This window comes from Peromyscus californicus, unplaced genomic scaffold (assembly GCF_007827085.1).
Source record: "Peromyscus californicus insignis strain IS unplaced genomic scaffold, ASM782708v3 Scaffold_7__1_contigs__length_154581171, whole genome shotgun sequence".
Classification (NCBI taxonomy): Eukaryota; Metazoa; Chordata; class Mammalia; order Rodentia; family Cricetidae; genus Peromyscus; species Peromyscus californicus.
Genome location: NW_026294595.1, coordinates 50,696,904 through 50,721,851, shown reverse-complemented (window position 1 = coordinate 50,721,851; position 24,948 = coordinate 50,696,904). Strand labels below are relative to the sequence as shown.

Here is a 24,948-nt window from a genome sequence, read left to right as displayed (position 1 = left end):
CTACTGGAAACTTATTTTGCATATGTAAGAAGAAGGCTATTAGGTACACACCCACACAAGAGATCTTCAGGCTGTCTTTATTTGCAAATCTAGCTCTTCATTTGCAGTCAGGATTACCAGATAGTGTGGGGGGAAAAAAACAAAATCCAAAAGCAGCCCTGTGAGCATCATGGGACAGAGAACCTGACTTGGGAGAAAAAAGAAATCAAACTAAGAATCTTGTCTCAACAACAAAGAACCCAGGTACAATAAGCATGTTTTGCCCACGTACAAGAACACTTAGGTCATAAGAAAGTTCCGTAGCTCAGTGAGAGAGCAGTTGCAGAGCAAGGGAAGCCCTGGGAAAATAAAACCCCAATAAGAAAACTTTGTTCACCAACAAATACCCGTCCTTAACATTGCGCCCGGTGTGTCGCGTATCAGAAACTCACTGGCTGTCTGCTGGATGAATGAATGATGAGTGGATCTTTACGACTGAAAGTTCAATTGGCGATCTGAAAAAATAAAGGTAAGAAACTCACAAAACTTAAGGGAAAAGCAAATGGGAAATATAAGAAAAACCTTAAGTAAAATGGAGAATTAACCCAGCTAATCAAACATGTATCTCATAGCTCAAGAAGGAGTGCTCAAGGTGGAATCGACAAGAAAGGTTTTAGATAAAACTTCCTGGAGCTGAAGAAATGGTGCGTCTCATTTTATTTTACCGACTCGTTTCTTTGAGACAGGGTCTTAAGTGTCCAAACTCACTATGTAGCCAAAGATGACCTTGAACTTCTGATCCTCCTGTCTCCCCCTTTCTAGTGCTAGGATTACAGGTGAGTATCACCACAGCCGGTTTATTCAGTGCTGGAGATCCAATCCAGGGCTTTGTGTATACTAGGCAAGCACTCTATCAAACAAATACATCTCCTCTGAAAGCAAGAAATTTAGATTGAAAGGGTCCTTTGACATATCCTGCTGACACTTAAGAAATCTAACCCTTGAAGGAAGACAAAAGGAACAAACTCAAATTCATCAATTAAAAAAAAGGGAGGGGGCTCGAGAGATGGCTCAGAGTTTAAGAGCACTGACTGTTCTTCCAGAGGTCCTGAGTTCAATTCCCAGCACCCACATGGTGGCTCCCAACCATCTGTAATGAGATCTGGTGCCCTCTTCCAGCATACAGTCAGGACACTAAAATAAAATAAAAATAAATATTTAAAAGAAGAAGAAGAGAAAAAGAAACAAGAGGAAAACTGAATGGAAAATATGTATCAACAGAAATATATTTAAACATACTCGGTAAAAAAAAAATACAATGAATTAAGTTCCCATATTTAAAAACCTAGTCCTAATTTGAGTTTAAAAGGGCCTAGCTATATGCTGCTAAGTGAATAGGCACCTAAAACGTCAAAAGGAAAGCTGGCTATTTCCAAATGATAAAACCAGTCACAAGTCACCAAGACATGAAAATCAAGAGCCGTACTGAATGCAATGGCACATATCCACACATATCCACACATAGTGGCACATGCTATACATTCCTGTAATTCCAGCAGTCAAGGGGCCGATGTAGTCTGATTTTTCTTTGGGCCGCCAGCTCACAAATAATGACATAGAGACTTATTAATTATGAAAGTTTGGCTTTAGCTTAGGCTTGTTTTTAACTAGCTTTTACAACTTAAATTAACCCATTTCTATTAATCTACATTCTGTCACATACCACCTATCCTGCTTCCTCTGTGTCTCCTCACACGCCTAGATTCTTCCTCCTCCTTCCTCTCTCTTCCTGGAAGTCCCGACTACACCTCCTGCCTAGCTATTGGCCATACAGCTTTTTTTTTTTTTTTTGGTTTTTCGAGGCAGGGTTTCTCTGTGTAGCTTTGCGCCTTTCCTGGAACTCACTCTGTAGACCAGGCTGGCCTCGAACTCACAGAGATCTGCCTGGCTCTGCCTCCCGAGTGCTGGGATTAAAGGCGTGCGCCACCACTGCCTGGTGGCCATACAGCTTTTTGCCACACCGATCACATTAATACACCTTCACACAGTATACAAATGTACAAATATCCCACAACAGGCAGAGGCAGAAAGATCATGAGTTTCAAGCCAATCTGAGCCACAAGATTGTCTCGAAACAATTGTGTAGCTTGGTCTGTTGAAGGGGCCCCCGGCAGTAGGATCAGGATCTATCCCTGGTTCATGAGCTGGCTTTTTGGAGCCCACTACCTATGGAAGGACACCTTGCACAGCCTTGATGCAGGGGGAGGGGCTTGGACCTGCCTCAACTGAATGTACCAGGCTTTGCTGACTCCCCATGGGAGGCCTTACCTTTTCAGAGGAAGGAATAAGGAGTAAGTTAGGGGGGATGCTGGGGGTGGGGGGAAGAGGAGGAGGGATGAGGGAAGATCTGTGGTTGGTATGGAAAATTAATAAAAAATTTCTTAATAAAGAAAAAAATGTCTCAAAAGACAAAGAGGGAGCCAGGCAGACAACTCAGCAAGTGAAGCACTGACCTTCAGCTGGAGTTCAGTCTCCCATATCCATGTAAAAAGACTGATCTGAAATCCCAGCTCTCCTACAGCAAGATGGGAGACGGAGACAGGAAAATTTGCCAAAATCTTTTTGGATGGCTAGTCTGGAATGTGTAGTGCAGATAAGGGAGTCAGCTGGGCCTTTAATCCCAGCACTCAGAAAGCTGAGGCAAATGGATCTCTGTCGATTTGAGACTGGGCCAATCTATACCGTGAGTACCAAGGCTAGCTACGGCTACATACTAAGATTCTGTCTCAAAACAAACAAACAGCGAAAGCAAAACATATTGGTGAAATTATTAAGGCCACTCCACGTCTTAACTACAAAAATCAAGAGAGACCCTGCCTCAAAAAACAGGGTAGAAAGAGAACAACTCCCCAAAATGTTGTCCTTCCCTCTTAATGCCATAGGTGCTTTCTCTCTCTCTCTCTCTCTCTCTCTCTCTCTCTCTCTCTCTCTCTCTCTCTCTCTCTCTCTCTCTCTCTCACACACACACACACACACACACACACACACGCACGCATGATAAAAACTTATTACCCACCTAATAGAGAACCTCAAATATTTTTAAAGTCAGGGATAAAACAAAATGAGTTTATCTATCTACAGTGATGATAGGAGACAGAAGTACAACTGATTCTGAAATTTTTGTATTAAAAATATTGCTTTCAGTCAGCAAGCATGTTTGAATAGTGAATTTAATTAAGCATGTTAAAGTGATAACTCTTTGAGGATTGCAGGGACCTTTGTTGAACAAAATCCAGCTATTTTTTATGTCTCATAAGATTAACTGGGTTTTGAGATTGTTCTGCAGCAGTTTTTTCCAAGATTGAAACATTCTATCAGAAAGAGAAACTCCTTAAGCCAGAAGGTAAACAACTCAAACTAGATTCAGGAAGTCCCTGAAACAGACCAGATTCACTAGGCCCCTCCCTCCCAGAGTAAATTAGCCACTCTGGGAGGGAGGGGCCTAGTGAATCTGAGACCAGACCAGCTGCCTGGATTCAGAAACCAGCTGAGTTTGTGGAGTTTGGGGAAGAGGTTTAGCCCAACTGAAGCACCTGAAAAGGACACTCTCCAGCCTGTTGAGCTGCCTGCACGCTGTGCGGTATGCTCCAGGTTCCCAGATTTTGTAAGTTGTCAGCATGCTGCGGTGGGTCTTGGTGATGCAGCTGTCTTGTGTCATTTCTGCCCCTGCAAGTAACCCCTTACCTATATTCCTGTAGGTAACCCCTTACCTATATGCCTGTAGGTAACCCCAATAAAACTCATGGTTCACCAAGTTAGACTTTGGTAGTATTCATACTGTGGGATGTGTGTATAGTTTCCCCCCAGGAAAAGTTTTTCACACAACAGAGGTTGTTACTCTGGTCCATAGTGATGAAGCAACCATGTACCTGTGTGGAAACATAAACAGCACAGGACTCTGAAGTGCTTTGTTATGCCAGGGACTCTTACACCTTTGTTTGTCCATTATGTAAATGGAGAGGAGAGAGAGCCAAGATCCTGTTCTGATGTGACTGCACAACACTGCCCTATTGATATCGCTTGGAAACCTAAGAGGTAGCTCCAACATGACTACCAGGCAACAAATCAGCAACTGAAGTCAGAATTGCAGGTGTCACTGAGGGTTGTGCTCACACACCACCACAACAGTTTCTAAAACTGCCATAGTCTGAGAGCCTCTTTTGTTCCAGGCTTTTTCTTTTGGGCCCCCAACCAGCTCCCAAATCATGACACAGAGAGTTTTTATTAGTTATGAATGCTCAGCCTTAGCTTAGGCTCGTTTCTTGCTAGCTCTTATTGTTGTACCCAGAGTCCCCCAAAGACCATCAAGAGACCAAATCCAATGCAAAAGCAAAGAGTCTTTTCATTGTTGTGAGTTAACTCAGGCCACTCCATCAGTCAGATGCAGCAGCAGAGCAGGAGAGATCCCGAGTAGCAATGGGGCAGGGTTTTTATAGGGGGTAAAGCAAGGGGGAAGTTCTTGGGGTCTACAGACTACATAGGAACAGACTCAGGATTAGGTTTATGCAAGTGGCAATCATTTTAGTAATTTTTAATTGGCTAGGGTTAGTTGGGGGTTACAGTTATCCTTTTTTGGGCTGGCCTGGAGCTACTATGGAGGCTGGCTGGCCTAGCACGTACTGACTGTGGGGGCTGGCTCAGTGGCCCAGGCTTGATGTGTCCTATCTTCCTGTCCCTGCTGACAGGGGCATCAGTGCTTAATTGTCTTTTGTTCATGGCCCTCCCAGAAACTGCTTGCTCAGTCTCAGGAAACTGATCTTGAGGCCTGATCTCTGAGAGAAGACTGAATAGCCTGTTACAGCATCTGCTTGGTCCTTTTATTGTAACCTAACCTATTTCTCTTTATCTACATTTTGCCTCGGGGCTTTTTACCTTTCTTTCCTTCTGTATATCTTACTTTCACTGCTTCCTTCTGTATATGCTTACTTCTTTCTGTATATGATCACTTCCTTCTGTATATGCTGACTTCCTTCTATATATGCTGACTTCCTTCTGTATATGCTGACTTCCTTCTATATATGCTGACTTCCTTCTGTATATGCTGACTTCCTTCTGTATATGCTGACTTCCTTCTGTATATGCTGACTTCCTTCTGTATATGCTGACTTCCTTCTGTATAGGCTCACTTCCTTCTGTATAGGCTCACTTCCTTCTGTATATGCTCACTTCCTTTTGTTTATGCTCACTTCCTTCTGTATATGGATGCTTTCACTGGCTGACTGGCAGCTGCCTGGCTTGTGGCCCCTGGTGTGTCTCTCTGTCTCGCTTGTTTTCTCCCTCTTGTCTCTCATTCTCTTCTTTCCTCCTACTTATTCCCTCTGCCTGTCAACCCCACCTATCCCTCTCCTGCCCAGCTATTGGCCATTCAGCTTTTTATTAGACCAATCAGGTGCCTTAGGCAGGTCAGGTGAAACAAATGCAACACATCTTTACAGAATTCAACACACATCCTTACATCATTAAACAAATTTAGCACAAACAAATAAATGTAACACATCTTTACATAGTTAAAATAATTTCTACAACATTTCTTTCTTCAAATAATCATCTCACTGGTGGACACACAGACTAGAAGGAACTGGTATCAGCTGTGAATATTTTCACAAGACTTCCTATTCCTGGGGAAATAAGGCCAGTGGGGGTGAGGGGTGGTGAACCTTCACACCTGATTTCACTGGATCCTTTTCTAAGCCTGAAGATGCAGAAGGAACTCTCTCCCTTTGCACATTCTGTGAAGAGGAAACTCCCCCTCCTCCGCCTCTTTATTAGACTTTAAAAAAATAACGAAGTTCTGTATTTTCAGAGCCAGGTTCTGAAATGTCATTCATTAACATTAAAAATAGAATGCCGAGGGGTGGGGCTTAATTTTAGAAACAGAAAATGGAGTGTTTGGATTTGACTTGGTAAAATGGAAATCGTCTGCTGTCTCCCAAAAAGGCAGCCTGAGGGCCACAAGACTTCTACCAGAGCCGAGGGTCGGAACCCTCAACTGTTGTACATTCTGCTGATAAGCCAGAACAGTCGCTGGATAAAGGCCTTCAGACACATGCCCATTTAATGGTGAAGATGTTTGAAGGTGTTATGCAGCAAAACAAAAGAAAACCCAGCCGGGTGGTGGTGGCGCACGCCTTTAATCCCAGCACTCCGGGAGGCAGAGCCAGGCAGATCTCTGTGAGTTCGAGGCCAGCCTGGGCTACCAAGTGAGTTCCAGGAAAGGCGCAAAGCTACACAGAGAAACCCTGCCTCGAAAAACCAAAAAAAAAAAAAAAAAAAAAAAAAAGAAAAGAAAAAAAAGAAAACCCAGAAAAAGGAAGAGAAATGAGCCAGGAAACAGCTAAGCAAAGCCACAAAGCAAGAAGTTTTGGCCTGATTTAATGTGTGGAGAGATGAAAAGTCACCAGTGGAGATTGGTGGCAATTGGGATGCCCCTAGGTAAGAAAGGAAGCCTGGAGAAGGATGGTAGGGACAGAATGATGCGAAGAAACATCTGGAAAATGGTAGAAATGTTATAAAGGGAAATGGCCCAAAGATACAATAAAACAGGAAAACAAAAAACAAAAAAACAAAACAAAACAAAATACCACACAAAACAAAATTTCAAAATCACCAGAAGGAGCCCAGAGGTGGTGGCAGAGGCAGGTGGGTCTCTGTGAGTTTGAGGCCAGCCTGGTCTACAGAGTGAGTTCCAAGACAGCGAGGAATGTTACACAGAGAAACCTTGTCTCACAAAAAACAAAAACAAAAACAAAAACAAAAACAAAAAACAAACACCACCAATAAAACAACAAGAAGAAAATCCCCACAATTTAAGACAGAAATGGAAGCTCAGTGCCCTTTATCTCTAGTGTGAGGTTTAGTCTTGGAGGGGGGTTGATGTGGTGAGAGACCTGGGGGGTGAACAGTTTGAGTGATTGAGGAAGGTTCTGGGAGCCAGACTCAGATCCCTAGTCTCGGTCTGATGAGCTCTGAGAACTCACAGGTTCTTCAGGAAAAGGAAGGAAAGCTGGAGGCAGCTAGCTAGCTTTACAGTCAGCCTGCCATGGGAGACGGGGGAGGGTGCAGCTGCTGCAATTCTCCTGTGAGGAGGAGAAGCTGACCCCACACCAGTCCTGGAGGCACCTGCAGAAGCGGGGGATGTGTCCAAAGTCTGCGTGAAGATTTATCTAGTCCCTTCACAGCAGAGAGACTAAAGCTCCTGCGTGTTCCCTCCACAGCAGCGCAGGTCCTGCAGCAGGTCCTGCAGCAGGTCCTGCAGCAGGCTCCGCCTAGTGCTGGTGAGTGATTAAGTTTTTTTGCAACCTGAAGGCCTCTCCGCCGGTGCAACAATCCAAATCAGACCAAATTAGGAAAAGGCCCTGTTTAATGGGTAAAGCATTCTGGGTGATTCCCCAGCCCCGCAGAGAGGAGACAGGGACAAGAGACCGGAAGAACCACATGTCTGTTTTCTGGGATGCAGCTTAAATACCCTGTGGGAGTGGTCTTGAGCCTCTCTTGGGGAGGAGCTGTGTTTGGCGGGCTTTGAACAGGTGGGTTTAGGAAAAGAGATAGGAACATTCCAGACTCTTTGGTTATAGGGATGCCAGGGTGCCAGGGGTTCGGTAAAGATGCGGAGCCCCAACACAAGACGGTGATGGAGCTCGTGTGCTGGAAGAAATTCTGAAAGAGATGCTGCCATCTCTCCACCAAACACCTTGAAGTGTTCTTCAACATCCTCTATATAGCTCTTTACACTTCTCTAGACCCTGGTAGTCCTGGGAGAGCTGAGTGGACTCAAGGAAAACCACATCTACATTCGGGTCAAAAGCTTCTTTGACAGGAAGCAAACAGACCCACTTTTGGAAATGACTGCTCATTCCCTCTCTGGTCTGGGAGCGTTGAGCTCTTGAGTGTTCGACTTTCTGAAGGGGGAAAATGTTATTTTCAAAGAAAGCACTAGATGGCACTTTTGATGTGTTCAATAGTTGCCTTAGTTCCTTTTTGGAAAATGTTTGATGTGGGGGGGATGCAATAAATATTAAAATGGGAAAATCATCATTACAATAATGAAGATCAGTATCTTATGATTGTGTTTACTGTGTTACTATGTATGAGCAATATCTTTATGCAGTGTTTGCATCTAAAATCTCAGCTTCACTTTATGAGAACTGCAAGAGGGAACTAACATCTCTATAATATATGGAGACCCTTCATCACTAAAATAATAAAATGAAAATAATGTTTGATTTATAAGCAGATTCACTACAGGGTTGTGTTTTTAATGGCTGCCCTCCTCCACTCTCAATATTTCAATTTGCAAAAATGAGGTACAAAATATGTTTCCAGTGCCCATCTACCATATAAAGCAAAATAAGTTATCGTTAATTTAAAATAAAGCATTGCACCTTAAAGAATTTCTGGGTACTATTAACAAAAAAAGGGGGGGAAGGGGAGAGGAGAAGAGGGGGAAGAGGAGAGGAGGAGAGGGGAAGGGAAGAGAAGGGAAACAGCAGATGTCTCCTGAGTTTCACCATTTCAGCACTAACAAAGACTTGAGGCAGATACGTCCTTTTGTGTAGTTCAGTAGTCAATTCACTAGGCCAGTTGCTTAATGATCTCACAGTCCCACTTTAATGTAGGGACTGTAAGCCTTTAACACAAATGCAGGTTGAAACAGTTCCTATTTAAAGTACAAAATGTTGCCAGATACCATGACAACAAGTGGAGCCTGCAGCCCCCATTGTGGCGTCTTGCATCTACCTGTCTACCTGTCGGGGAGCCTTCAGAGTAAGAGTCACGGCGTTAGAGACTCCAGTGGCTCTTGATTTCCTCGCCTTATTTCCCCATGTGTCTCATTTTTTGGTGTTTGTTCCTTATTTTAAATGTACTTTTCTGGCCGTAGCTTTGTAGGCTGATTCAACACAATGAAATTCTTTGGGAACAAGATGGGTTATAAATACATTAACAATTGTGCTAATATGGTGGTTTGTAATTGCGTTCATTTGTAGGTCTGGGATGGCATGGACATCCTGAAAGTGGTGTCTCATGTAATAGTAAACTCAAGGTGTCAGAACTCGGAGCTAAATAGCAAAACAGCGACAAGGAAACCATCTTAGATTTGAGTAAGTCGATAGTTTGGATACAGGTGATAGAAATGAGTTCTGGATAACTTAAGCACAAAGGGACTTCAGGGGCGCACTAGCCAGGAAGTCACAGGAGAGATGGGAGCCTGGGGCCAAGGCTGGACACCCCTGAATTCCAGGCAGCAAGAGCTGCTCCAGGATCCTGTCTAGTAGGCACTGCTTTCCCATGTCTTCAACCTTGTGTGCCTCTCCTCAGGAGGAAGGCTGTGGCCGTCCAGATTCTCCTGAAAAAGCTTAAAGACCAATTGGCCCTGACTCTGTGGGACCTTTCTTACACTAAATAGTGAAATCACTTCAGTGTGTTCTGTTCATTCACAGATTTAGAGTCCTCCAATTACGGGGAATTTATTATGAAATAAAAGAGCATTGTAACACGAATTCTAACAGGTCTTTTAATTAAAAAAAAATTGGGGCCAGATATTGGGGTAAATGCTGAAAGATCAGAGGGACAAAGGAGCAAGGCAACTCCATGAATCCTCCGACTGAAATTCTGAGTCCTCACCCAAAAGGCTCTCCAGCCGAAAAGCTTCAGTTCCTGTCTCCTCATGCCTTATATACCTCCCTCTGCCCAGCCATATCACTTCCTTCTTAGTGCTGGGATTAATGGCATGTGTGCTTCCCAAGCAAAGGCATGAGATCTCAAGTGCTGGGATTAAAGATGTGTGCCACCACTGCCTGTCTCTGTTTCTCTCCTAGACTGAGTCAATCTCATGTAGTCTAGGGTGGCTTTGAACTCACAGAGATCCATTTGGATTACTGAGTACTAGGATTAAAGGTGCGTGCCACCGCTGTCTGGCCTCTATGTTTAATCTAGTGGCTTGTTCTGTTCTCTGACCTTCAGGCAAATTTTATTAGGGTACACAATCTATCGCCACAAGGCATCTCTTGAAAGGTTGCCAAACTTAATGTAAAACAAATTATAAAAAGGAACAACCCAGAAGTTCCACTGTCCTAAGTTGTGTAAGATGCAACTCCGTAACTGTAGGGTGAGAAATCCCAATTTACATACTCATCAAGTCTACCTGTAAAGGGGAGGGGAATTGAAAGCCACTGAAAGAAGTTTTGGGAATTCTATTACCCTAAAAACAGCCACAGGCACCAGTACACCAAGGGTAGGTTGCATGCTTCTGGGTTATACTGCCAGACCCACACCCTGAAAAGATTCAGAACTTCAATGTGGTTTTGTTTGGCAAGAGTTACCACAGATGTACTTAGTCAAGGTTCAAGACGAGCTCTTACCATGTCAAGTGCGGGGGGGGGGGGGGGGGGGGGGGGGGGGGGGGGGGGGGGGGGGGGGGTGAGTGCCTGCAAATCCAGTGTGTGTCTAGAAAGAGACAACAGCATACACAGAGACACACAGGGCTACATGAAGACGGGAGCAGGGACTGGAGCAAGTTATGTCTAAGCTAAGGAGTACCAAGGATGGCGGGCAGCCACGGGAAGCTAAGAGGAATGTGCGTTGCTATTTCCCTAAGAGTCTCGGGAGTAACTCACCCTGTTCACACTTTGGTTTTGGACTTCTGGCCTCCTGGGTGGTAAGAGAATATGTAACTTTTAAGCTACTCAGTCTGTGGATCTTTGTTACTGTCGTCCTTGGAAACAACTGTTAAGAGGTTTCCTTGTGTAACGCTCTAACTGGTAAAGCCAAGCAAGTAGGCACTTGGGGCCTTAGTAGGTTTTATGTTGCTATAACCAAACACTTGAATCTTGGGGAAGTCTGTCTGGAGTGAGAGGTGAAATAGAGAGGAGAGAGATGAGCTCTGAGTCATGAGGAGACATTTGTGACCTGGGGGAAGAACATTCCAAGTAGTGGAAACTCAGAGGACCAGAGTGAAGACTGAGAAGGGAAGGAGCCGAGCTGAGATTTAAAGAGAGACAGGTCATTGTGTGCAGGTGGAGGATGATAAATAGGAGAGCAGACATGTTATCTAGTTTAAACATGATGTCAGGTAATGATGTTCAGGCAAAAGGGGGCAGTGAGGTTCAGGGTGCTTCGGATAGATGACAGGAAGTAGAGATGAGATGCATTTTGTGGGGCTGTGGAGAAGTGGGTAGTTCTGGCTATGTGTGAGGCAGGACTAGTAAGTGTTAGATATGCGCCCTCTCTTGGTTCATTGTTATTCAAGATTTTATTAAAGCAACACACACAGGCATGCGCACATACCCTTCTTGCTTAGATCCATGAGCATTGCATTAGACAGAGAAACGGCTGTCATGTGCTTCTAATACACACTCACAGTGCCTTCTAATACCGATAGGAAATGTAGGAAAGAAAGACCCAGTGCAGTGGGATGTGAGCTGGAGGTGGGTCTTTGAAGATACATAGGGTTGAAGAGTCGCATTCCAGGTTGGATAAAGAGAGCCTGAATAAAACAGAAAGGTGGGTGAGGAATGTGCAATATTTAGATGAATGAACTCATCTGCAAGGATTATAGCATGAATGTAAAGTGAAAATGCCAATGAAGTTAGCTCAGCAAAGTGAAGATGGATGATAGGAGGGCTTTGAAGTCCAAGGTTGGTTGTTTGTCTTCTGAGACAGGTCTTCCTGTGTAACCGAGGCTAGCTTTGAACACACAGGGATCCGCCTACCTATGCTTCCTGAGTGCTGGGATTAAAGGCACGAACCACAGGCCAGCAACATTTTTGGAATGGGTCAGAAAGTTTAAGGGTTTTGTTCTGTTCTATTCTATTGAGACAAAGTCTCACCCTCGCCCTAGAAGTCACTGTGGAGCCTAGGCTGGCACCCAGCTATGGCAATTCTTCTGCCTCAGTGGAGTATTAGGATTATAGGTGTGCACTATCACACTGGCTGTAAAATGTTTTACAGACTGTACACATTCTCAAGTTGTCCATTGTATCATGAAAGCAGTCATAGATAATACTCTTAGGAATGAGCATGCTTGTTTCATTTAAACTTTGTAAGCTAATGAGCAGGCTAGATTTGGGCCTTAGGCTAGACAAGTGAGGCAACCCAATAAACGTGTCGCTAGGGTTATGAAGAAGCCGTGGACAGGCAGTGTGCTTTGTGTGACTCCTTAGTCCATCCCCACGTTCCTTTTCTGCCTCCTTCCTGATTTCCAGGCTTCCCATCTCATACCTACTTCCCTCGTACGAGCAGGGAGGAGAAGCACTCCCAGACCCAGGAGTCATCTCTGAGCCATCAGGCTCTCATATTCTTCGCACAGCAACTGCTTGCTCAACCCGGTCTCCGCAGCTACTACATGGTGCTTCTCAGGCATATATGTTGATTCAGGGAAGGTGCATGACCTGATTCGGGTCCTACGTTCACTGGCGTGTCTAGGAAAGAGATTTTCTCACTTTCTAGAACCACCAAATGGGATACTTTCTTGCCTTTGAAGGGTGGTATACAGCTGTATAACCTGGATTTCTGGATTTGTTTTTGCTGTTCCTAGAGAAGCCATGTTCAGAATGAAGCTTGCTTTTGTTTTGTTTGGTGTGTGTGTGTGTGTGTGTGTGTGTGTGTGTGTGTGTGTGTGTGTGTGTGTGTTTCCCTGAGACAGGGTTTCTCTGTAGCTTTGGAGCCTGTCCTGGACTCACTCTGTAGACCAGGCTGGTCTCAAACACACAGAGATCCACCGGTCTCTGCCTCCCAAGTGCTGGGATTAAAGGCATGTGCCACCACCGCCCTGCTCAGAATGAAGCTTGTAAGACTGAAGGCAGAGCAGAAAATGGCAAAGTTGACAGATTTTTTTTTTTTGGCTTGAGCTATTGACTCAAACCAACATACGATGGTCGTTTTATTTTGATTTATTTACTGTACTATGTGTATGAATGTTTTGCCTGCATTTATGTGCACCACATTTGTGCCTGGTGTCCACCGAGGTCAGTAGAGGGCAGTGGACTCTCTGGAACTGAAGTTAAGGTTGGTTGTAAGCTGCCATGTAGATGCTGAGAATCTAACCTTGGTCCTCTGTGAGAGCAACAAGTGCTCTAAACCCCAGAGCCACCTCTCCAGCCCTAAGATGTTTAGCTTTAATTATCAATTGACACTATATAATCACCTGAGAAGAGGATCTTAATGAGGGATTGCCTAGATCGGGTTGGCCTGTGGATATGTCTGTGGGGACCTGTCTTGATTATGTTAATTGACGTGGGAAAACCCAGTCCACTGTGGGCGTCACCATTCCCCAGGTTTGAGTCCTGAAATACTATGAATGGAGAAAGTGAGCTGAGTAGTATACATACATGCATTAATTCTATCTCTGCTCTTGATTGTTGGATGTGACTGGTTGTTCCAAGTTCCTGCCTTGATTTCCCTTTCGGGGTGGATTATAACCCTTACCTTTCTCTCTTAATGTTGCCTTTACCAGAGTATTTCATCACAGCAACAGAAACAAGACTGAAACACAACCTCAGGGCTGAGCTGCCTCAGTGGTTAAAGTGATCACCATACAAGTGCGAGGACTGGAGTTTAGATCCCAAATACTGAGTGGTTGTGGTGGCCTGTCTGTAATTCCAGCCTCTGAAGGCAGAGACAGGGGATCCCTAGAGCAAGCTGGCTAGCAAGACTAGACATATTGGCAATCTTTGTGTTTGACGGAGGGGCCTTACGTTAGTGAATGAGATAAAAGAGTAATGGAGGGTTTTTCCTAACATCAACAGGCACATGGACACACATACACAAAAACATGCATAAACACACACAAAAAAAATGGAAAGGAAAACAAACATAACCCTAACACCTATCCTACCTTGGACTTTCAGTTCTGTTACAGTTTTCTATTACTTCAAAATTAAACATTCCACTGTCCCTGCAAAATAATACGGAGTGAGCAGACAGGGAGTTGGTGAAGACTAAGTAGGTCTGAAGCGATTAAGGTGGACAGTAAGAAGAGAAAGAGATCCATGGCTAGGCCCCGGGTGGAGCTCTGGGAGTCCAATTAGCGAGAAAGAGGAGGGTTTATATGAGCGAGAATTGTTGAGACCAAGGTTGGACACATAGCCAAATGAATGGAAACACATGAACTATGAACCAATGGCTGAGGGGTCCCCACTGGATCAGGCCCTCGGAATGGGTGAGACAGTTGATTGCCTTGATCTGTTTGGGAGGCATCCAGGCAGTGGGACCGGGTCCTGTGCTCATTGCATGAGTTGGCTGTTTGAAACCTGGGGCCTATGCAGGATTGCTTGGCTCGGCCTGGGAGGAGGGGACTGGACCTACCTGGACTGAGTCTACCAGGTTGATCTCAGTCCTCAGGGGAGGCTTTGCCCTGGAGGAGGTGGGAATGGGGGGTGGGCTGGGGGGAAGGTGAGGAGGGCGGGAGGGGGGAGAACAAGGGAATCCGTGGCTGATATGTAGAACTGAATTGTATTGCAAAATAAAAAATTAAAAAAAAAAAAAAGAGTCTGACGGTCTGGATCATCAGAAAAGGTGACTTCATGTGGGAGGCTGCCCTGCATCACTCCGGCCAGCATTTCCACACTGAAAATGAAACCAAGGAACAGGGAAGTTGAGTCCACCCACAAGCAAATTCGTGTAAGAGTCAAGCGAAATTGTCAAAAACAAAACAAACAGTTCCTTGGGGCTTATGCAATCCTAGTCCAACAGATGACCTCACACTTGCAAGGAAAGATGTGTACTAGCTCACCACAAAGTCTATAACCAAGTCCAGAAAACACCCTGTAAAACTGGAAGAGTATGGAAAAGGGAGAGAATAAATGTCTGTGAGGATAGGATGAGTGAGGAGAACTTGCGGCTTGTAGCTTGGCATGGAGGCGGGAATAGATTAAGAATAGAAAGGGAGAGAGAGGGTACCTGGATGATGGACCGTCAAGTTCTTCTCAGAGGCCAAGGTAGGACCCATTGAGCCAGTCCATTGATGTGAAACTTCTGAGAATCCCAGGGGGCAACCCTGCAGGGGTCATAGGTGAGAGCTGCTGGAGGAAAGGCCAGCCAGAGTTCGTGCAGACTGGCTGAGGTTCTTCAAACTGCATTGATCAGGATGATGAGGACTATTGGGAAGAGGAGAGAAAATGGAAAAGGAGAGGTGTTGGAAGAAGGAAGGGGCAACTGTGGAAAGGAAGAAGTCTGGGACCGTGAGAAGAAAGTCAAGTGTGATTTCCAAAGGAAGCGAGGAAGATTCACATGCAAAGGAAGGCCATTTCTCAGGGATGCAGGGGTCGGTGGGGGCACCATGATGGAGAGGACCTAATTTTCTGCAGGTTTGTCTGTTAGCATTCAGGCATCTGTACTGGCCTGTCCTTAGGGTCCTAACAGAATACGTCCTCAGCTGGACCACTAAGAGCACCCCCTGTGCGCTTTCCCTACATTTCCTTATAAAAGGCGGGCCTTGCCCACCTCCCGTGTCCCTTGCTCTTCCACAGCACTTGTCCCCAGGGACTGGTCTCTGCCCCCTTCTCTGCTTCCTTCTCTGTCCCTTCTCTTTTTCTTCTTCTTCTCTCCTCAGCTCCTGTCGCTCCTGTCTCCCCAATAAACCATCCACGTGAGTTCTGTTGTGTGGTGTAACTTTCTGGGGCCCCTTGGCTCCAACAAGCCAAGATCGCCTTTCCCAGTTTTTAAATAAATTGTAACACTGTCTCCATTATATATCCTATTAAACAAAGTGTTACTTTTAAATTATCTCAACCAGGTGATAGGATATTATTGTTATCTTCAAGTTAAGAAACAGGAGGTAACGCGGAGTTTCGTAAGTTTAGAGTATCTCAAATGTCATAATGAAAAACTGTGGACAGAAAAGGATTAAAACAAGGAAATTTCAAATGTGAAAAAGTTAGGAAGAACAAACGTGGCTGGCAGTAAGCTTGACATAACTTCCTGCTTTGTACTTCTGAACGCAAAGCAATAAGAGGTGAGACATTAAAAAAGGGCAGCTTGCCGGGCGGTGGTGGCGCATGCCTTTAATCCCAGCACTCGGGAGGCAGAGGCAGGCGGATCTCTGTGAGTTCGAGGCCAGCCTGGTCTACAGAGCGAGTTCCAGGAAAGGCGCAAAGCTACACAGAGAAACCCTGTCTCGAAAAACCAAAAAAAAAAAAAAAAAAAACCAAACAAACAAATAAAAAAGGGCAGCTGGAGACGCCTGGTTCCTTTCAACAAATAAGGAAGGAGCTTGGAGGTTCCACCGTAATTGGGGGGGGGGGGGGGTGAATAGACCAAAAAATCAACAACTACCCTAGATCCATCAGAGAAGCAGAGTCATAGGGTAGTGCTGCCCCTGAAACAGAAGAGACAGACAGGCGGAGACAGAAAACAACTTACAAAGACAGAAACCGTTGATGTGTGTGATATGTCTCCAGAGCTTGTGAACTTACACGGCAACGTGTCTCAGAAGAATGTACTCAAAGCAGATGTGTGATGAAATCAGTACCTTGAGATGGAGAGTGTTTGGGATTGCCCAGGTGAACCCAACCTAATCAGTGAAAGTGGAGAAAAGGTCCAGACTGCGGTCACAGGAAAATGATTCCATGGAAGCAAAGCCACGGAGGCGCAACATGGCTGGTTTTGAAAATTGAGGAAGAGGGTCACAGGCCAAGGAATGTGGGTGGCTCGAACCTGGGCTGCACTGCTCCCTAAAACCTTGGGAAGAAACCAGCCCTGCTCACACTTTGTCTTTAACCCAGATGTGGGGCCGCTAACTTCCAGAGTTGCAAAACAGTAAGTTCATATGGTAATCCATCATGTCAATCACAGAAATTAAACAAACACAATACACAATATGCCTTAAGATGTTTCTCAGTCCCCTCCTTCCCCAATGCCTACCAAAGAGCCCAGCAGTCCTGAAGAATATATGCGGGCTACCTGAAGCCAGGATCTCTGGGGGATATACACCATCTAGGAATCCTCAGCGGATACTCCACTAGAATTGACAAGTTTTCCGGCAGGCAGATGGCCTGGTCACCTGGGTCATGGGCACATGCTGGCTCCTGGCATAAGATGCTTAAAACTACTGAAGAAGTCCTCAGACTGAGTTTGCCACTCAGGATGCCATTGCCTAAGGAATGCAGTGTGTATGCTCAGGACGGAATCGCAAACTGCGACTGCAATGTCTCATGAGGCTTGCAGGGAAACCTAGCTTGGGCTGGCTGGGTCCAGGTTTGCCTGAAAAGAGGAAACACTGAGCAGTCTGCCTGTGGTTGTGAAGAAAGCGGAAGAAAACTCCTGACCCACAATTAATTCCTCCCTCCCTCCCTCCCTCCCTCCCTCCTCTCTCCCTCTCTCTCTTCTTCCCTCCCTCCCTTCCTTCCAAAGACAAGGTCTTATAGTTGCTCCCTAGCCAATGATGACCCTTGAACTTCTAATCTTCCCGCCTTTACTTCAGTGGATGAGGCTGTAGGTGTATACCACTACACCCGATTTATGCAGTCCTGGGGATGGATCCCAGAGCTTCATGCACGTGAGGCCAACATTCTAGCACATGAGCTACACCCGCAGCCACTCAATTCTTGATGCTGCTCCAGGTACTTCTGTGGTGGCCAGCACTCTGTGACAGGTGGGAGCTAGAGGGCCTGAGATCTCTCAGATCATAAACCGTGCCTCCACGTCGAATGCTGCTGTAAAGGGTTTCAGAGGACTCAGGGGTCTGGAATCCACGATCTTAGGGCAGTGGATTCCTGGGCTATTATTCCCTTGTGGCTAGATTGGCAGGAATATGTATTTTTTTTTCTTTTTCTTTTTTCTGCAGAAGCTGACTTGGAGAAACAGGTTACCAAGGCAGGGAAGAGTCACCTGCCATTTGCCAGCAGCCAAGGCAGCCCTTTCCACCTCTCATTCAGGCCTCTTCCCATCCCCTTCCTCTGGGAGGGGTGGAATGGAGCTTCTTATAGTGGGCAGAAGGGAAGGGTGCTGGGAAGAAGTCATCACTTGGGCCTACCCAGCTACCAGTCACTTGGAAAGAGGAAAACAGGCCCAACATCAGGCTTGGTATCGAGCACAGGTGGTCTCGCTTCCAGGGAGATGGCTCTTTTGCTAAGGTGACTGTGGGTCAGATGGTTGGAGTAATTGGAGAGTAGTGTAAGCCTGGCAGTGCTGGTCTGGGATGGTCTCCAGAAGGCAGCAGCTGGAAATTTACGGCTGGCAGCTGATTTTGGCCTGCTTGAGAGGGGGCTGAGGAGCCGACACAGAGGCCTTCTGATTCTGATGGGTTAGAGCACAGCGCACAATCCAGCCAAGTCAATAGCAGGTGGACACAACGGGGGATCTGAAGCGACCCTTGGGGGCAGGTAAAAGATGGCAGGGTTAAATGATCACAAAGCTTTTTAAGACCTGGAGCCCCAAATCCAACGACTAGCTCCAAATTTGAGCCAAGAACTGGGGAGAGCAGGTGGATATGAGAAGCTGTGGAAACACCTTCCAGGAATTTCATCCAAAGATTTCTTTCTGTGAGACAGTTGGTTTTCCATTAGACCTAAAATGGAACTTGGAGTGACTTGTACAAGGGCATCTTCAAGGCCCTGACAGACATTATAAGCATTGTACTAGACATTTGACAAACATATAAGTCACCTACCCATAGTGGGAGTGATTGCTAGCCCTTGGGTCACACATGCTATCAGCCTTGTCTTTCCAGTAGTGGAGAAAATATGTTGACTTTAAGATAACATGTATTTCCATCCAGTAGCTGATACCACTCTATTACCTTCCTTGAATACCTTTTGTTGGTTTTTAAATCTCTTTGTACTTGATTTTCTGTTGTGAGCCTTTGATGTTGATTGTATCAGGAGTCCCTGAAGTGGCCCCGGGGTCTAGAACGGGCAAGAGTGACAGATGGGAATTTGAACAATGGCACCAAGTATAACAATTTTAAAAGGCACAACTTTTAAGGGACAGATGGGAATTTGAACAATGGCATCAAGTATAACAATTTTAAAAGGCACAACTTTTAAGGGGAAAAATGTAAGTGAAGGCTGTCACACACACCATACAGAAAGGATTTCTTACATAAAACAACAAAAACACAAGCCACAAAGGAGAAGATTAGCCAAGAGCCATATTTTAGAAGAAAAAAAAAATCTCTGGGGAAAAATAAGCGGAATTATAACTATTTCTTAGAAGCCAACGTTTTAAGAAATGGTGAAATATTGCACTAGAGTCTTGCTGCATAACCCACAGTACACCCCATGGGTCAGAAAATTACTCCACCCAGTAGCGCCTATAACATGGACTTTCAGAGTGGGATTTAGAAATGGCACCACATTGAAGACATGCTCTAGACCTACAAAAAGTATGGACAGTAGTTGTTTTGTTTTGCTTTTCCACACAAAGGAGAAACCAAAAAGAACTAGCAACAGCCACTGATAAAGAGTTCTGAAGGAAGATACTGGAGTCAGTGTGCCCTCTTCCTATCATGACAATATGTTTCTCCCCCAGAGAGTCTGATGTCCTCGAAAAACCTTCTGCCTTCTTCTTATACAATTAGTCCTGCTTGCTCATGAGCATGTTTGTAATTTCTAGAATCTGCATTAGAACCATGTGTAGAGGCTGAAGTATACTGTATAAAACTATATACGTGTACATAATACGTATGTACATACACATATCACATCCTAGACATGATGTCAATGACATTGATTTAGAAAGTCTGCCTGGGGCCCTGGCATGGATATTTTGGGGGGAATTATGTTCTACAAGTGATCTTGGTCTGAAGGCTTGGATGAGAACCAGCAGGACAGATTTTAGATTTCTGGCTGTGACTACAGAGTCCTCAATCCTATGGTTGCTCACCACCACTATGTTCTTCTTTATCTTCATTCACTTGACTTTTCTAGGTGTTGATTAAACCAACACACTGGAAATGTTCTGAACAAGTCATGTGGGGAACGGGTAACCTGGTTGCACCAAATTACTACCAGCTTGTAACAATAAAGAAATAAGAAAACTGAGATGCTGGGAACAAAGGAAGCCCTGAGTGAGTGAAGTCCTGAGTATATTGTAGACACGGGCACAGCCATAACGAGAACCAAGGCCTTGGGCCCATGGGAAATTGGCAAAGCCTTTCCCCATATGGGTCAAGCTCAAAATTGGTAAAGCCTTCTCCTTCTAGACCAAGTATGAGTGTTTATGAACAACTGATCAATGTATGCGAAGACTAGCAACTGCAGCTTCCTCCTGCCAGATGTTTATAGTCTGAGTCTGCGTGTCTACAGACGTCTCCTATGGAGACTGACCATACCGGCTATAAGTAATAAACACCATGAAGTTCCAGGTTGCCTGCCACAGTAGGTTCTCTCCATCAGAGTGCACACACCCCACCTGGCCCCGGCTTTTCTGTATGTGTACCTGTGTGTCTATAATTTCTTCATTCCCTCAATGTCCCTAGTCAGGGTTCCAGACCCAAGCCTTGGGGGTCACAGTACTGAGACATATGAAAAGACGCTGAGAAAGAAAACTGCAAGCTCACCAGGGCTGAGATGGAGGAAACAACGGAAATGCTGTTTGTTTGCTAAAGCCGCCCCCACAAGCGTGATCTAAGCCCCGCCCCAGCTATCTGTTTACCGCAGCTTCCTGTGAGTAGATGAGCTCCAGTGAGACTGTCCCAAAGCCCTTCTTTCCCTTTCCAAAGCTGAGGAGACAGGTTTCTCTTGAGTTGTTCTGTAATTGTTTTCAATGATGTGCCCTATCTCTTGAAGTGTCTAGCTAGTTCCATGAAAACGTTCTCTCCTCCTGTCTCCTCATAGGCTAGGCACCCCACCCTGTAGTGGAAGCCATGCTCTGCTCCTTCCTGGCTTTGCACTTCCAACAGGAGCAGAGGAATGGTAGACAGACTGGGAAAGTGGCAGTTCTCTCTGAACTCAGACACCTCACGCTGAACAGGGAAAGGGAAAGAGGACATCTCCATTTTATTTTATGTTATGTTATTTTATTTTTTGCAATCTCTGCTTGTGGTTTGAAGACAAATAGTTCCCCAATTCTCACCATAACACGAGTGACAAACTTCCAAAATATGCACAGATGGAACGCCCCTTCCAGTTACCAGTCTACCTCAAGTCTCTAGCACCTTTCTCAGACTGTATGTAGAGTTGGATAAGATTACATGCAACTAGAGGTTGAGGTGAGTTCCAGGACAGGAGGCGTGGCTGTGATCTCAGATGAGGGTCAGTGACCCTTCCCCTCCCTCCTTCCACCAGAGAATGTTGAGCTCAACATTGTGAGGGTTTGGGTAATCACATCTTCTCTGATTTTGAGACAGCCATGTCATACCCAGAGAACAGATTTGTTCATCATATATTTTCTGTGTCACAGCCCATGATGAGTTCTCATTCATTGTTTCAGCTATTGTGAGTTCCAAAAAGCATCTGGTTACTCTTCTGCCAAACCGAGAGTAAAGTCTGGATAACTCCCACTCTGTTACTTTCGTTTACAGTGAAGGAGGTAGCCATGAAAGAGCAGGTGTTTCCGTTTCTAAGTGACTCTAAATACAGAGCATTCACAGTCTTGTCTAGGTTGTATCTAGCCCACGAGTCAGAATGCAGCAAGTATTTATCAAGTGCCTGTTGTATGGCAAGTGTTGTCATGGTGAGAGCGATGTGGATACATCTACCTGAAAGAGAAGGACCTGCCCCTTCTAGCAGAGGAGACGGACCCCCTAAAATATATTCTTGACATTCTGGTTTTATTTATTTATATATATATTTTTTTGTTTGGTTGGTTGGTTTTTGTTTTTTTCAAGACAGGGTTTCTCTATGTGCGGCCTTGGCTGTCCTGGACCTCACTCTGTAGACCAGGCTGGCCTCAAACTCACAGAGATATGTCTGCCTCTGCCTCCGAGTTCTGGGATTAAAGGTGTGTGCCACCACCGTCCAGCGACATCGACATCTTAATTCGGTGATACTGGGGCTTAAGTAAGGTGAGCTGAGGTTTGCAATTTCCCTCTCTCCCTCCTTCCTTTCCCGTGCTATTTACTGAGCAGTCTACCTAGAAGCTGCCAAATAAAAATTAAAAAACAATCTCACTCCAAAGTAAAGGTTAAATCTGAAGTTTCCTCCACTGCTGGTTACTGGTTAGTTTTGGTATTTGACCTTGGACACCATCCAAATTTAAATATGCTTTTCAGATTTTTTTTTTTTTTGAGCTGAGGATCAAACCCAGGGCCTTCAGATTCTTTTAAAACTGCCCATTTAACTAGTCATTTAACTAAGCCCCCTTGCAGGCGAGGAGACAAGTGCATTTCTTTCTTTTTCGTATTCTTTCAAAATAAAGTGGTCAAAAGAAAACCACAAGTATGGAGAAGCTAAATCTTGAAACAGATTGTCTGTGCCCCCAAGGTTCTATTTTATGGTTTCTGCATCCTGTCTTATCTGATTCACTGATTTTACTTGTAATTTAACAATGCAGCTCTGTTTTCACAGTTTTTCTGCTCGACTTCTTCAATTCTGGTCCAGACAATGGCCCCGATTTATTTATCCATATTTGAACCTTACCTATGCTCAATAACAAAATCAATCGCCAGGTGAGATGGGCAGGCTCTGCCTCCTCTCACTGCTTAAGTGTGAGTATTTCAGTACCAGCTTGAAAGGGAGAGCGGAAAATAACCTCTAAGGTGCGTGTCAAAGCACACACACCTGTAAGCATAGGCAAAGATAATTTTTCAGGGCCTTAAAATGCCCTGAAATTAAGTTAAGTTACAGAATTTACACCAAAGAAGTAAAACATTTAGACGAATATTAAAATTCAGCTACAAAATTAAGCCAAGTGGAAAGCAGGGAAAAATAAGAAACCGGTTACTGAAATGAAACAGCCACACGACAATTCTTTATAACAAAGAACTCACATTGAAGAACATTTCAACCTTCTGGTTAGCTGGTAGGCAAGGTAGGCAATTATAATTTATCCAGCCCTTCCAAAGCCTTTTATAGGAGGCCTATCAGATGCCACAGAAGGCACTAGTCTGAGCTCTACGGATAAAGAGATTAACAACCACAGGCCTTTGCCTTTTCTAAGTTTATGTACTGCACTGTGCCAGTGCTCTAACACTGTTCTAGTTTATGGTGGGTTTTTCACGCTTACCTATTTTTAACAAATGGTAGGTGAATACAAGGGTTATGATTGAGTCTTGTTCACCATTTCCTTATAACCAAAATATGTACCTTACAACTTATTGTAGATTTTTGTTCTTTTTTTTGGTTTTATTTTCAAAGTCTAATTTTTATTCAGATTGAATGTACAAGCAGAAAAGTGAGAGCTAGCTATAAGCAGACACTGATGTATCAAATTCAAAGCGATGGACTGTTAATATATCCTTTTACATTCATATGTACGTGTGCTGATGCCTTCTGGAGTATTGTCAGCTCACAGGACAGTGAAGGGTTTTTCATTCTTTCATCCAGGAGTTGCATATGGGAGTTTTAAAACCAAATATCTAAACTTCCAGGGCCTCAGCTGGAAAGAATAACTTCAAGAAGACCATTACAGATAATGCCTCAAGGTTTCAGTTTTAGGTCTAGAACCAATTCACTCCTTGTACCTTCTTCCTCCTTTGAGATAGCTCTTCCTTTCACTTCCAGGTAACGGAAGTTTAGAGCTGGGAAATACATGAGAGACTCTCTATTCTGATTCCTTCTCTTTGTTTCAGTGGATGAGGAAATACTTAACGTTCACTGTCTGCTCTTCTTTACCTCTACCAGCAATCAAGTGCTACAGTTCTTCTGAAATACCTCTCCAGCTTACTCCATTTGTACTGCCATCAGCCCGGAGTAGGTTATCTCCTTCTGTCTTAACTAGTCCCAAAGTCACCATACGGTTGTTCTTACCTTTTGTCTTCTAACTTCTCCCGGGAAATCCACAGAGCAGATCACATAGCATGAATACGATGACATGTTCCCGTGTGGGGAAAATGTACCAATCTTCCTGTGTGGTCAAAGGATAAGGTTCAAAACCCAGATAACGTGAGGAATTCCTACAGGTTGGCCCTAACTTACCTTTCTAGACTTATCTTTCAGTAGTCCTCTAATAGTCAAAGTTCATTAATATTTAGTTTATATTTTCTAAGCAGAAATTTAGTCTTGAGATAACTGAGGTATTAATTTTTTTTTTAAGTAGGTTCATGGCTAAAAGTGAAAAAGACAAAGAATGAACCAAGAAGTGAGTAGGCTGCATTTTAAAGAAAAGTTTCAATTCTGTTCACCTTCTCTTAAGTTTCATATCCTTAAACCTACTCTTGGCTCATTATGATTTTTCTTAGTAAACTGTATAGTATTGTACTTGTGCACTAAAGTTGCATAGACAGAACAGTTAAATTGGCAAAGCAAGATTTTTTTTTTAAAGAAATGCTTATAAAGACACTGAGATCAGGCTTTAAATATGAAATAATTTGGCTCCAGAAAGTTGATTTAATGACAGAGCCTCTTTAGTTGCACACTTTGACTTCAAGAAGCCTCGGTAGATTTCTACGAATACTAGTAGATTCCTAAGAGAATATATATGCCCAGAGTTTCCTCCACAATAGAAATAGAAGCAGTCATCGCTGACAATTTATTCTAAATCAAGCACACAACTTGAAGCTTACATTTTAATCTCTTTTGATTTAGGAGGGTCAAGGTCAATGCTACTTTGGGAAAGGTAGGAGGCAGGGCTTGGACTCACACACTTAAGTCCTTGCTTTTTGTACTCTATACTATCAAATGACGAGGCTAACCAAGAGAGGAACTGACAGGATTACTGGAGCCTGAGGTTAACCGAAAGGATGATGGGCATCCCTGATTCTGAACAGGGGTGGAGGAAAACAACACTGGCAAGCCCCAGCCGGGAAGCCATCTTGTGGGAGGAGGAAAGCCGGAAGTACTCAGCCTGGACGAGGCCTGAGGGCGGGAAAGGGGC

At 44.5% G+C, this 24,948-nt stretch overlaps 1 long non-coding RNA gene across 4 annotated transcripts; it reads right to left on the bottom strand.

The window, feature by feature from the left end:
* Positions 1 to 58: 58 nt before the first annotated feature.
* LOC128100858 (uncharacterized) lies at positions 59 to 24,948 on the bottom strand. Of its 4 annotated transcripts, none has more exons than XR_008214971.1 (4): positions 24,638 to 24,948; positions 23,883 to 23,979; positions 14,935 to 15,131; positions 59 to 494 (listed from the first exon to the last, which is right to left on the bottom strand). It is a non-coding gene; the product is annotated as an uncharacterized LOC128100858 (long non-coding RNA). The 4 variants fall into 4 exon arrangements; XR_008214970.1 differs by lacking the exon at positions 14,935 to 15,131 and having other exon boundaries at positions 59 to 187; positions 432 to 494; XR_008214972.1 differs by lacking the exon at positions 14,935 to 15,131 and having other exon boundaries at positions 59 to 183; positions 432 to 494.